At 41.8% G+C, this 13,386-nt stretch overlaps 1 protein-coding gene and 1 pseudogene across 3 annotated transcripts in view; one reads left to right on the top strand and one right to left on the bottom strand.

The window, feature by feature from the left end:
• Positions 1-13,386, top strand: part of foi (solute carrier family 39 fear-of-intimacy) — a 76,291-nt gene that overhangs the window by 40,232 nt on the left and 22,673 nt on the right. The window lies entirely within an intron of this gene.
• The window catches only part of LOC141443203 (uncharacterized), a 15,235-nt pseudogene continuing 6,663 nt past the window's right edge, over positions 4,815-13,386 (bottom strand).

Genomic DNA, 13,386 nt, shown 5'->3' with positions numbered 1-13,386 from the left:
TTGCTCACCCGCGGTCTTACGATTGCCTACTAAGGGCATGGATACCGGTATTCGGTATTACCCCCAAAAACCGGGATACCGGTCATTTTTTCCCTCTTTAATACCGGTATTAAATATCTACAAAACCGTTTTTCGGTATTTTTGACTTGTGCTTAAAGTAATAGTCGACTTTAATTTCAAACAAGAAAGCACACTATTAATAACTTGTCTCTCAGACTTCTGAGCTTTCTGAAGTTACTACCTCTAATCTACTTTCAAATTCAAATTACCGCGCACAAGTTTGCTTTGCTTATTCTAGTGTAAGCTTTCTCGAAGTTGGACCTACCTAACAGGACCGTTTGTCCCAGGTATACATAGTCGTCAACAACTTCGAGCGCAGAGCCCGCGACTATTACGGGAGTTGGGACAACATGGACATTAGTTAGACCATGACTTTCGTCTTGCCCATGTTCATTTTTAGGCCAACTCGGTAACACTGCTGAGGTCGGCGAGCATAGCACTGAAGTCTTCCATGGTCCTCAGCCATGACTTCAATATCGTCGGCGAATCGAAGGCGAGTGAAGTACCCGCCATTAATGTTGATGCATCGTCTTTCCAGTCCAGAACCTTAAAAGCATCCTCAATGCAACGGTGAACAGTTTCGGAGCGATCACATCCTTGTGCTGACTCCCCGCTGCAGAGGAATAGGCTTCGTGCTCTGGTCATGTAATCGGATGGACATAGTGGCGTTTTTGTAGACACTAGACACTTCAACACTTCGATATAAGGTAGTCAACTGCACCGCTGGAGAGCCTGCATCACAGCCCAAGTCTCGATCGAATCGAAGGCTTTCCTCGTAGTCCACAAATGCAAGGCAAAGGGGAAGTTATACCTCGTCTTCTGTATAACTGCCGCAACGTACCATGGGTCTACGTACTATAGGTTTTCGGAAGCTGTTCGGTAGGCTGGAAATCGTCAAACCTGCTTGCGAGACGATTTGTGATGACCTTGAAAAACAGCTTGTAAACATGGCTCAGAAGTGAGATGGGTCTTATAATTCTCAGCAAGGTGTTATTCACTTTTTTGAAGATGAGCACCACCACTGTCTTCTGTTCCATGCTCCCCTGGTGGAGGACGAACTAAACGGCGTCTTAAGGTCTTAAGGACTGGTTTACACCCGCTTCAAGGTTCGGCTGTAATTTCATCGTCACCCGGGGCTTTGTCATTCTTAAGCTATTTGAGGGCCATACTAATCTCGTTACAGGCTGACGTCGGGATGTCTCGTGATAGTGTCGGGTTAATCTAGCCCTCGGGTCTTAAGCTAGATTTTCGACGGGTGTTCGGGTTGTCGTGTCGCTATCCATAAAACCTCTCGTTTTCCCCAACAGCTCAGGTTTGGATGAAATGATTCTGCGTCGTTGGTCTTCAACTTCATTAACCGGCTTTGACTTACAGTCAGATCCCTGGTAAACACCTTAGAGTCTCTGATACGCTCAATAGCCTCTTCCATGCTATTTATTAGTATTAAATCGGCGTACATCGCGCTTCAGAGATTTTGAGATCTGCCTATTGAACTGCTGATAGCGACAATTAAGCGTCACCAGAAGACTGTAGCAGCATCTCACGCCTCACCTCCATGAGCCTAAGGCCAGAGCGCGAGAGCTATTGGTTCTAGTACGCGGGTTTTGAAGAAGTTAGATCCGATCGTTGGACAGCTTTCACAAACCCGTCGTTGTAATCGTCACGTCGCTACCTAGGCATTCGAAATGGTTTGAAGTTTGAGCTGAAAGCTCTCGGGGTTTTGAGCTGAGCTGGTTCCGGGCGGAGCGAGATTTCATCAGTAGAGCCTTCAAGCTTGAACTGGTATTAATGAGCCTCGTACAAGCGAAAGAAATTATGCGAAAATTTGGTTGGGAACTAATAATCGGTGAAACAATTTTCACCGAAGAATTAGAGAATCCAATTCCATATTATATAAGTATTAGTTAACAATCACAACTTAGTATTTTTATTTTAATACTTGCTCATAAAAGGGAAGTTTATTAAATCTTGCTTTTCATGTAATTGGTATATTTCAACAAAAACAGACTTATACAGAAAGAAAGAAAAAAAAGGAAAATATGGAAAATACCGAAAAAATTAACCCGAAATACCGGATACCGGTTTTCAAAATTTGAATACCGGAATAATACCGTATTGCCATCAAGCCAATACCCATAGCCCTAATGCTACGTCTATGCAACAAATGTGTGTGCTCGTCCGCCTTCACGCTGTAAGAACACACAATAACACAAACTCAACTATCGGATATCTATGGGCGACGGCAATCACTCAACATCAGGTGAACCGTCTGCACATTTGTCTGCTATTACATAAAAAAATCACCACCACTCAATCAGAGTTCCCCTCAGAGCAACACCACTCACCATGCTACTACGACTAACGAATTGCTACTACTGTTGCTCTGAGGATGAACTCTGGATGAGTTCGAAACGCGCCGTAATTTGGATCCATGTGATTTGTGTGTTTTTACAGTGTGGAGGCGGAGGAACTGCATGCACACGCATTTCTTGAATAGATATAGCTATCACAAGGTCGCAGACGAGCAAAGTCATTGTTTATGATTCACTGACCTCCACAAATTAATGCCTTATTCAATAAACTATTAAAAAAATACCAATCCGAGAAAAAACCTGTGTCCAGCAGTGGGAGTGGGACCTAAATAAGACGAGATGTTGCTATCTAACATATAAGAAATAAAATTCTAGTAGCGTACTGTTGTAGTGTAAATAAGCCACTCTACTTACCGCTCAGATCAATTTGTATTTGCTTCCCTCAGTTGGGTAATAAACTGCATGCCTGAACAGCTTCTACAAATGCCCAAATTATTATTTTGACCCATATTCTTTGTAATTAACTGTCTTACTCAAACCATTACCCATGCATACAATACGATCATGACAGTAAGTTCTAACAGAGCTGTGTTTCTACCAGAAATGTGCGATGATGTGTTCCCGAGGAATATGTTTGTCATTAACCAATAGAAACGCTTCATTTACCTATCCTCGCTCAGCTAGAGGTGAGACGTACTAGGCAAAACGCGGACTGAGTCTTGCGAGTACGCGTCCACAAAAGACGAGATCCAAAGACTAGGTCCACGAGTATCTACGAGTACTTAACTCAATTGACTCATTGCATAAACAAAATGATTCCCGTAAATACGCTCCCCGAGATTGCGTATACATCGTACTAGTTTTAATATTATCGAACAAAAATCGAATCGAATTCCACGTCACAGTTCAGTTTTCACACTTCACATTTTTTTAATTTTAACTTATATTAAAAACCGACTAAAATCTTCTCTTCATACTTCATACAGGCTTAGGACTGCCAGCAATTTTTATAATTTTTTTCAATTAAAAAGTGTACATAACAGCTTGTTTTCAAGTTGGCGGAGCGTTGTCAGCCGCCGTACTCCTAAATACTCGTATGCTAAAAGAATCGCGGGCGGGAACGCGTACTCACGCGTCCAAGCCAAAACTATTCTAAAAACCTATTCCAGTAAATACGTCTCACCTCTACGCACAGTACTGCAGGGCTACTACGAAACTCGAACTCGAAGTTCGTGTCGTATCGTCCCTTCGCTCTCGTATTAAATAGTACAAGTGTTAGAGGACCGAACAACACAAACTTCGAGTTTCGAGTTTCGTAGTAGCCCTGCTGCTCTGGTGAAACAGCTGAGCGGAGCGAGCGTTGCCATAAGTATTAGTTCATGAAAAACACATTCCTCGGAACACATCCTCGCACATCTCTGGTTGAAAAGCAGCCTAACAAGCATTTAATTTTATAAATATGGCGGCTGATTAAGCACCCCCTTTACTACCCAACTGTCCTAACCCTACTTACTCAAAACCAATCGTTTTTATGTTTCCCAAGCCTCGATTACATTAAGACATTAGTCGAATAACGTTCCAGTTGACTCGACTTGCTATCCTCGGAATTGGCAACATAACATAACCTATAAGCTTATAGTTACACCTATACATATGTCACGTTAACGATTTGGCATTTGACATTCATTATGACTAGTCCGAACACTAACCGGGTTCCTGAGTATTTGTCCATTATTGACAGAACACCTACTGTCATGCGTCTTTACAGTTTGTATTGACACTGTCTCTAATAAAAATAAAAACAGCACATATTGGTACCTACCTCATTTATACGGCTACAAAAAAAAAACAATAAAAACGTTACTTTTTCCGTAACTATCACATTTTTGACGTAGATAAAGTCCCTGAATACAGCTACAATTGTGCATGCAGTTTTTTTATCATTTTCAGACTCTACACGGTACAAAAATACATGTGCAGGTTGCATTACATTGCTATAATCCATGGAATACTCATTTTAAGCCTCGTAATTTAAAGTGTTACATAATATTTCACTCGCTCGACATTACTCGCGCCGTGTAAATGAGGCTTTATTTTGTTTAAAGACAAATTTTATACCTACGACGTGTTTCAGTAGCATCCATTCCGTTAGCTTTAGATCTTCTATCTTGGAAAGAAGATTTCAGAGTGTAACTGACGAGCAAAATTAAAGGGGTTACTTCTCATGCTCATATTTTTGCTCGCCAGAAAACAATAAACGCTAACTCAACTCAAACTTTTATGCGACAAAATATCTTTAAAACAATCATTATAATAACGTAGGCCACTTCAATGCATAGACGACACTGTAAAATCTGTAAGTAACTTACAAACTTACTAAACAGCTTAGGAACGGGTAACACTTTAAAACCGTTCAGCCGCTTCAGCGACTTTCTCTTGACACTACACTAGACTGCTAAGCGGCGCCCGCGAGGTCACCGCGACGCTGGCAGCGGCTGCAGCTGCTGCGGCGCTTGAGGGGGGAAATACACACTCTCGTTCGAAAACTGCGGGTGCATGGGCAAAGGTGTATGCGGCATAGTGCTTGGACGCGACTCGTGGTAGAGTATCGGAACGCGTACCAACCGCTGCGCGGCGTGAGCCATATTAGCCGCTTCCAATTCCGCAGCCAACTGTCTCTTCCATTTGTTGCGTCTGTTCTGAAACCAAATCTTCACCTGGGTTTCTGTCAAATGTAAGCTCGCTGCCAACCCAGCGCGTTCCGAACTACTCAAGTACCGTTTCATATCGAATGTCGACTCTAGTTGGAACACTTGGGACCGCGAGAAGACAGTGCGTGTTTTCTTCTTTCTCTTTCCTAGGTTCGCGTTAGGGTCGCGTTTTTCTGAGTCCTTGTCGAAGTCGTCGCTTTCGTCGACGTCGGGGTCGGAGTCTTGGGGGTCTGGTTGTTGCGGGTAGAGGGCGGGGTGGTGGCGCGGGGAGCGGGGGGAGGAGCGTGACGGCGAGGGGGGAGTGGACGCCCGAGGGAGGCTGCGCGGGCGCGGGGAGCCACCCGCTGAGCCTTCTTCATTGGTGATAGAGTCCTCTGTAACAAAAAAGCCATGTTAGTTAGGTGTATAAGTAAACTCATCAGTAGTTACTCACTCATCTAGTATCTATTATATCATCGAATATATCACAGATAACCCTGTCGAGTCTCTCTACAAGGTCGGCCCTGTAACAGGAGCAAAAACTTAAACCACAGCTTCCACTCTTAATCTTGAGCTAATTTAGTTCAACAACTTTTGAAAATAACTTGTATTATTATTTATTATAGTTTAAAGTTTAAAATGGACAAGCAATGTATTGCGAAATCCGGCATTTTGTTACGTGACAGGCGATGTCATTTAGGATATTGGATGCATTGTATTGTAAGGTACATCAGCACAATAAGTGGACTATCAATTTTTAAACAAGTTCCTATTTATGAATATGTCGCTAAAGTCGAACTTTCAAGTTGACAGACACGTCTTATTGCATTATTTTTTTATGACATGCAAACGTTAACTTTAGGGTGGTAGACCACATATTGGCTGATAGTACATTGAAAATACACCATTTAATTTGTTTGGAATAAACATAATGATAAAATTACTTATTTTTTGAAGTTGCAAAACTAAAGCTGGTTCCATTTGAGTAGCAGAACCTGGGTTTTAATTTTTTGCTCCTGTTACAGGGCCCACCCGGTATAAGTGTTAGATTAGAAATGCTATTGTCAGTACATTATTGTCTTGGTTTGTTTATAATAAAACTGTTTTAAAACTGTGAAATTGCGTATCAAATCACTTCCACCCACCCCAAGCGGGGTAGGGGGGGGGAGGCGTCTTCACTCTTACGTATAATAGGCACACAACTACAAAAAGAACTGACTGACTAAAGGAGAGTGAATGAAATAAATGAGTAAATGTCAAAATCCTGTTGTCATTACACGACATGTTGTAGCTGTTGTTGTAGCTGTCACTTCAACTCTCACATACACCTTTGACTTCATCTTTACTTTTAATCAAGTGAATAGGGGATTCGATTTGTAGCATTCGAACATGGTGGATGTAGACCATATCTAATTTTGCTATTTCTGTTTCTTTGGCTAGTTGAAGCATAATTATGATAGTGTTTTATGCGGCGATTAACCTTAACAGTGAACAGTGATCACAAAATTATAATTGCTCTCGTGTCTGACATTTTTTAATACACAAGTTGTCTCCGCGTGGTTTCTGGAATTTTACTATCAAGTTGCAAAAACTACAACCACAGTACAACGTCCCTATCAAAGGAAAGTTACTTTGACACTGGCGAAATTGACCTATTAATTAGGACAGAAAAGCCATATTTTAAAAGAGAAGAAGACAAGTGAATAGGGGTCAATTACGGATCAGTGTAAAAAAAAACGTGAATTACACAAAGCGAGATTTAGTATACGGCCTCTTAAGGACCAACTATTGTTTGTACACCAAAATCATTCCCAAACGTCCGGATTACAGCGTATCAAATAAACTGGCAACTAATCGGAGGCGTAAAGCGGCGGTATTAGCTCGTAATTGGATCCCGAAGCCTTGCAACACTCGTAATAAATCTCGGCGTTGGCTGTTTTTATAGGTTACCGAGACTCACATTGATTCACAATAAGACATGTACGTACAGTCAAGGCAATGAGGGCTATCGTTTTATGTCTTTCTAGATGGCGCCACTGTTGCGTGAGGTTTTAAGTGTGGCTTTCAAAGTCAGTTAATACGGGCGTGAAAACAAAGTTTAGATTAATATCATTTTAATACACCTTAAAACCGTACCTTAAAAAATATCGAGCCACCACAGTGTTATGTAGTCCCGTTTTGTTCGGAAAAAAGGGAGGACAAACAAAAGTTTCCGAAAGACAAAACTGTCTCAAAACACAGACATTCATTGCCCCGTAACGCATAATTGCCGTAATTAATTTCAGGTATTGCAAAATATTCACAAATTATTCTAATTATAAATAAACTCGCGTAGCTCACCCAAAAACTATGAGATTTGACATTCGGAGACCTCACGCTACACTAGCGCTTCTAGCGGCGAATTCATACGCGATAGCCCTCATTCTCGTGTATCTACCAGGGAACCTTTGTGCTACTGGCTGTCAGAAATCATAGCGAAATTGACTATGATAAGGTCCCACCCTTTACCCTGGTACGCGATTCATTTTTTTATTGTAACTCTTTATTGTACATAAAACATATGAAAATTACAGTTAATAAGAGAAAGAGATGAACAAAGGCGAACTTGTCCCTTAAAGGGATCTCTTCCAGTTAACCTTTGAACGATTGAAAAGATAACAAAATCAATAGTAGACATTTCGCAGTATTTCGTTGTAAACATTCGTAGTATAACGATAAAATCGAAGTTGGTATTGTACTGTCCCTCTCACTCTCGTTTTCAGCTAATTACTAAATGAGCCAATTTGCAAGCAAACAAACCAGTAACGTTAAAAAACCTCATGATACTAACGCCATCTAGCCAAATTTTGCCTGTCAATAACTCATTGCCGGTAGGTAAGTACCCAATGTATACGTTAAGTTTCGAAATTATGTCCAGCCAGAAACAAACGTTTGAATTATGAACTTCACACATTCCACGTTCTAAAATCAAATTCAAAATTCGAAATCAAAACACGGTGCGAAACCGAATGTCATCAACGCTGTTGAACGAATCACTAACAATGCTCAACCATTTCACAGTAATTCAAAACAAGCTTTAACAAACCTTTTTAAAGTTCAATTTCGATTGACAGTAAATTTAAAATTAAAACAAAGACGCATCGCCAAACTAGCCTGGTCTTTCCATTTGTTGTTTTAAGTTTGTATGGGAGGTCTTGTTTTGTTGGTTAGTTGGTTGTGATTCGACGCATCGCCAGTGTACCTTGGTCTTTCTGTTGATTAGTTTGTGTTGATGTTAGAGGTCTTGTTTCGCCGGTTAGTTTGTTGTGATTGGAATCGATTTTCGAAACCTTAGTTTATAATCCTTTGTCGGTGTTGCTTGCTCACTGTTTACATAAACGCTTACGAGTTTAAGTAGAGTATTTTATGAGTGCAATATTGTTACGTGGCTTATTAGCGCACGTCTTTATTCAGAAACCAGAGTTAAGGTAAAAAATATCTTAGATAAATTAACATCATTGTAGACGACGCACTAGTTATTAAAAAGTTTGCATACCTACTGTCTAGCAACTGGCCACCAATAAAACTAAAAAACAAGCAGCGCGGAAAGGAAACAAAAGAATGTGCGAATTATGTCATAGCCATAAATAGCCCTACCATAGTAATATCTACGAAAAAACTCACAAAATAAAATATCAACTGCCAGCTTCAAACCCGCGTACTTGCGATCGTACACGTAGTATCTCTAATAGTTTGTGGATCGTACGCAGCGTTCAGTAGGGCTACGAAACTCGAGTTCGTATCGTACCGTCCTCTCGATCGTATTAAGTAGTATAAGTGTCAGAGGGACCGCACGACACGAACTTCGAGTTTGTAGTAGCCCTGCTGTTCAGATATGTGTGATATGTGTGCGAACTACATACATACGCCGAATAAAAACCGATAAGATAAAACGGACCGCTGTATGAATGTTTCCTAATCAATTAATGAATTGATTTATTCACTAAATAATATGTAATGTGACTTCTATCATTTAAATCTAATCTAACGGACTTAGCATCCAGTAGGTACAGTAATTAATAATTCTTTATCCAGATATTTTGTCTTTCTTTACGCTTTATAAAATATTAATTAAACATAAATAGCACACTAGAGAATGAATAAAACTACCCAGTACGATTTATCCGGTCTACCAACATCAACGGACAAACATTACCCAACTAACAGCAACCCGAACAAACCACGTTCGAAAATTAAAACGACCGCATGCGACATTACGTCCAAAAGCGTAGCAACACCGCTTTTGGCGCGAACGCGATGTGCGAATACGATATACACAACCCGCACAGGCAAGAGCAAGACGCCTATACATCTCGTATTTCTGTTCGTAGCAGTGTTGCTATACGCGAATAATTGTAGGAGTATGGTGGGAAAGCATTGTTCGGTCGGTTTCGGCCGCGTGAAATGGCGTGCTTTGTTTAAGGATGGGTTTGGAAATTAAACCGGGGTTGGAGAGCAAAGATGTGATGATGATTGCTTTTCCAGTTGAAATGAGGGTTTTAAGTCGGTGGGATGTTATGGAATGGAGGAAATTATGCTGAGAAAATGGAATATGGAGTTATTTTGTGCGTCAACAAACTCTCTCTTCTTTAAATGTCTCATTCTGTTTATAGGTTATAGGGGCCTTTATCCTACTTATTACGAGTACTATTTTATCTACCTTTGATATAATCAACCGACTTCAAAAAAAGGAAAAGGTTTATCGATTGATGTGATTGTGGCAAGTGTCCTTGCTCACGGTGGATGCAAGCCGTTTCCAACCGAAGCAACAGTAACTGGAGTGGAGGTCTATGTGGAAGGCCTATAAATATCCAATAGTGGACTTCCTACGGCTAATAATGAGAATGTCCTGCGATATTGAGAGCCCTTTATATCCGCAGAGCTCTGGGATGCAGCTTTGTCTTATGTCTTATGTCTGGATTCACATCCTTCCGAGTTTTTACCCGAGTTTAGTACCCGGTTTTTGCGCGAGTGATAGCCCCATCTAGATTTTAAAAAGTACGCGTAATCACAGCGCGTAATTGCTGTAATCAGTGCAGTAACGCGACGCGTAATCGATGACGCCTTACGACCGTAAGCCGGGACGCGGCGCGGCGGCGCGGAATGGGCATGCTCAGGAAGTCAGGAGTGATTGCTGACGCACTTGGAACACAAACCTTTTAGCGATTAATTTAAAAACAATATTAATTAACACACGATATCCCACTAATATTATAAACTAGCTGTTGCCAGCGGCTTCGTCCCCGTTCTAGTCTTTTTTTTCTATTATGCTTAGCACAAACCTTTTTGTCCTGACAATAACGAACACAACAAAAATTTTTTTTTACTATTTTTTAGACTATCGCGGTCAATACTTATTTTATGATTTAAATTCGGGTTTTGTTCCGCGTACTTTGATTCTAGGGAAAAAGTTCATATTTTTACACTTGACTGTATGTGGTGGTACCCCAAGGACCCCGTACCGTCCCACCAGGGTGCTCCACTGTGAGAGTGCTTTATCAAGATGTTATAGATACCAACCTCTCGGCGGCGACCACTCGTGGGGCCGCCAGTACCAAGGGGGCATGAGGCCCCCGTATCGGGCCGCCAGAGCGCTCTACTGTGAGATTGCTTTATCAAGATGTTTGATATACAACCTCTCGGGGCGACCGCTCGTGGGGCGCCAGTACCAGGGGGCATAAGGCCCCGTACCGGCCCGCCAGAGCGCTCCATTGTGAGATTGCTTTATCAAGATGTTTGATATACCAACCTCTCGAGAGTGACGCTCGTGGGGCCGCCAGTACCAGGGGGGCATAAGGCCCCCATACCGGCCGGCCAGAGCGCTCTATTGTGAGATTGCTTTATCAAGATGTTTGATATACCAACCTCTCGGGGCGACCGCTCGTGGGGCCGCCAGTACCAGGGGGCATCAGGCCCCCGTACCGGCCCGCCAGAGCGCTCCATTGTGAGATTGCTTCATCAAGATGTTTGATATACCAACCTCTCGGGGGCGACCGCTCGTGGGGCTGCCAGCACCAGGGGGCATCAGGCCCCCGTACCGGCCCGCCAAAGCGCTCCATTGTGTTGCTTCATCAAGATGTTTGATATACCAACCTCTCGGGGCGACCGCTCGTGGGGCTGCCAGTACCAGGGGCATCAGGCCCCCGTACCGGTCCGACAGAGCGCTCCATTGTGAGATTGCTTCATCAAGATGTCTGATATACCAACCTCTCGGGGGCGACCGCTCGTGGGGCTGCCAGTACCAGAGGGCATCAGGCCCCGTACCGGCCCGACAGAGCGCTCTATTGTGAGATTGCTTTACCAAGATGTTTGATATACCAACCACCTCTTGAGGGCGACCGCTCGTGGGGCCGCCAGTACCAGGGGGCATCAGGCCCCCGTACCGGCCCGCCAAAGCGCTCCATTGTGAGATTGCTTCATCAAGATGTTTGATATACCAACCTCTCGGGGGCGACCGCTCGTGGGGCCGCCAGTACCAGGAGGGCACCAGGCTTCCGTACCGGGCCGACAGGGCGCTCCATTGTGATATCAGGCCCAACCTGCAACAATCGCATTGTTTAAAATAAGTAGGGTAAGGTGTGACGTCACATGGGACTTTAGTGGGCTATAATATATCTTAACAGTAACTGACGGGTTTTTTTTATTTTACTAAATTTTAAGTTATCGTATGTTTGCTGCCTTACTTAGTACACACAGTACACACAGTTATGTACAGTCTGTTCAGTATAGGAATGGACAGAAGGAAAATATGCTCTTTATAGTGCACGCTTTAGTAAGTCATTTAATAAATTGCACTTTTTTAGTGTACAGTCCAAACTTAATTCTAATTAAAATATCGAATACATCAATATTACTCGTATTTTCATTTATTCATTGACTAGCTGTTGCCCGCGACTCCGTTCGCGTAGAATTGCTGTTCCGCGGGAACAATGCAATTTTCCGTGATAAAAACTATTCTATGTCCTTCCCCGGGACTTGTTCTATCTGTATACCGAATTTCATCTAACTCGGTTCAGCGGTTAAGACGTGAAGATGTAGGTAACAAACAAACATACAGACTTACAACCTTTCGCATTTATAATAAATATTAGTGAGATTAACTTTGCTATTTTTCATATCATAATTTAAAATCAATAAAAAAACCTTATTCTATTTTGTTAAAAACAGAAACGTCTTCCTATAAAATACATAAAGAGGCAGAGGTAAACAACATTCTGTAAGAAACGAAACGATTGCAATATTATTAACTCAAGAAATATTCTGTACCTACATGATTTATAGCTTTTAATCACCAGTTTGGATTTAAATGTGACCTTTAATCATATACAAATAGTTAACTTTTCACAACTAAAGCACTGCACCAATTGGATAAAATACCTACGAGTAGAATATTTTTAAACAGGGAGAGAGTGGATGTGTCCACGAAACACAGTTATTAAATGTATAATACAAATCGAATTAATACTCGTATTATGTAGCAAGTTACGAATTAATATTGTGCTAGTTTGTAAGTAAATTACGTATTTATCTACTTACCAAATAAACAAAATTATGATTTCATCTTATTACTTCTTTTGTTCATCATCATCATCATTATTATTACGACTTCACAAAAAAATGTTTAGAACCCCTGCTTCTGTGACCTTGTAGAGTCCAATGTTATCTCTAATGGACTATAGTAGAGCTTTACTGTAACCACTTGCTGGCTGCAGTACGAATGGGCCGGCTCGACCGGGTTAGTACCACACGCCCACAGAATACCGGCGTGAAATAGTAGTTTTGCTACTGTGTTTCGTACGGTTAGTGGGAGATCCGGAGGCCCAACTCCCCTTCCCCGTCACCTCCTCCCTCCCCTTTATCCCCCTTTTAGGCAGTAACGCACCCGCAGTCCTAATAATACTGTTGGTGTCCATGGGCGGCAGTGATCACTTACCATCAGGTGACACGATTACTCGTTTGCCAGCTATTTGGCATAAAACACACACACACACACACACACACACACACACACACACACACACACACACAGTTCAAGTTTTAGTTTCAGTTCGAGGCCTATTGTCTAACACACTTTGAATCTGGTCCGAATCGGTTCGCATAGTTATTGGAAGTCCGAATGTAATGTTTGTCAGAACGATCGTTTGACATAATTCTTTTTTCTCTGAATCCAATAATTGTTCAGAATTGTTATAAAACAAACCTAACCTAACCTATTGCTTTCTATAGGATGACCATTAAAAAAATTCAGAAAACTGTACGGTTTCAGTGCGAAAAAAATTACGGTA

The sequence above is a fragment of the Choristoneura fumiferana genome, chromosome 27 (genome assembly GCF_025370935.1).
Source record: "Choristoneura fumiferana chromosome 27, NRCan_CFum_1, whole genome shotgun sequence".
NCBI lineage: Eukaryota > Metazoa > Arthropoda > Insecta > Lepidoptera > Tortricidae > Choristoneura > Choristoneura fumiferana.
This window is presented reverse-complemented; position numbering and strand designations above follow the sequence as displayed.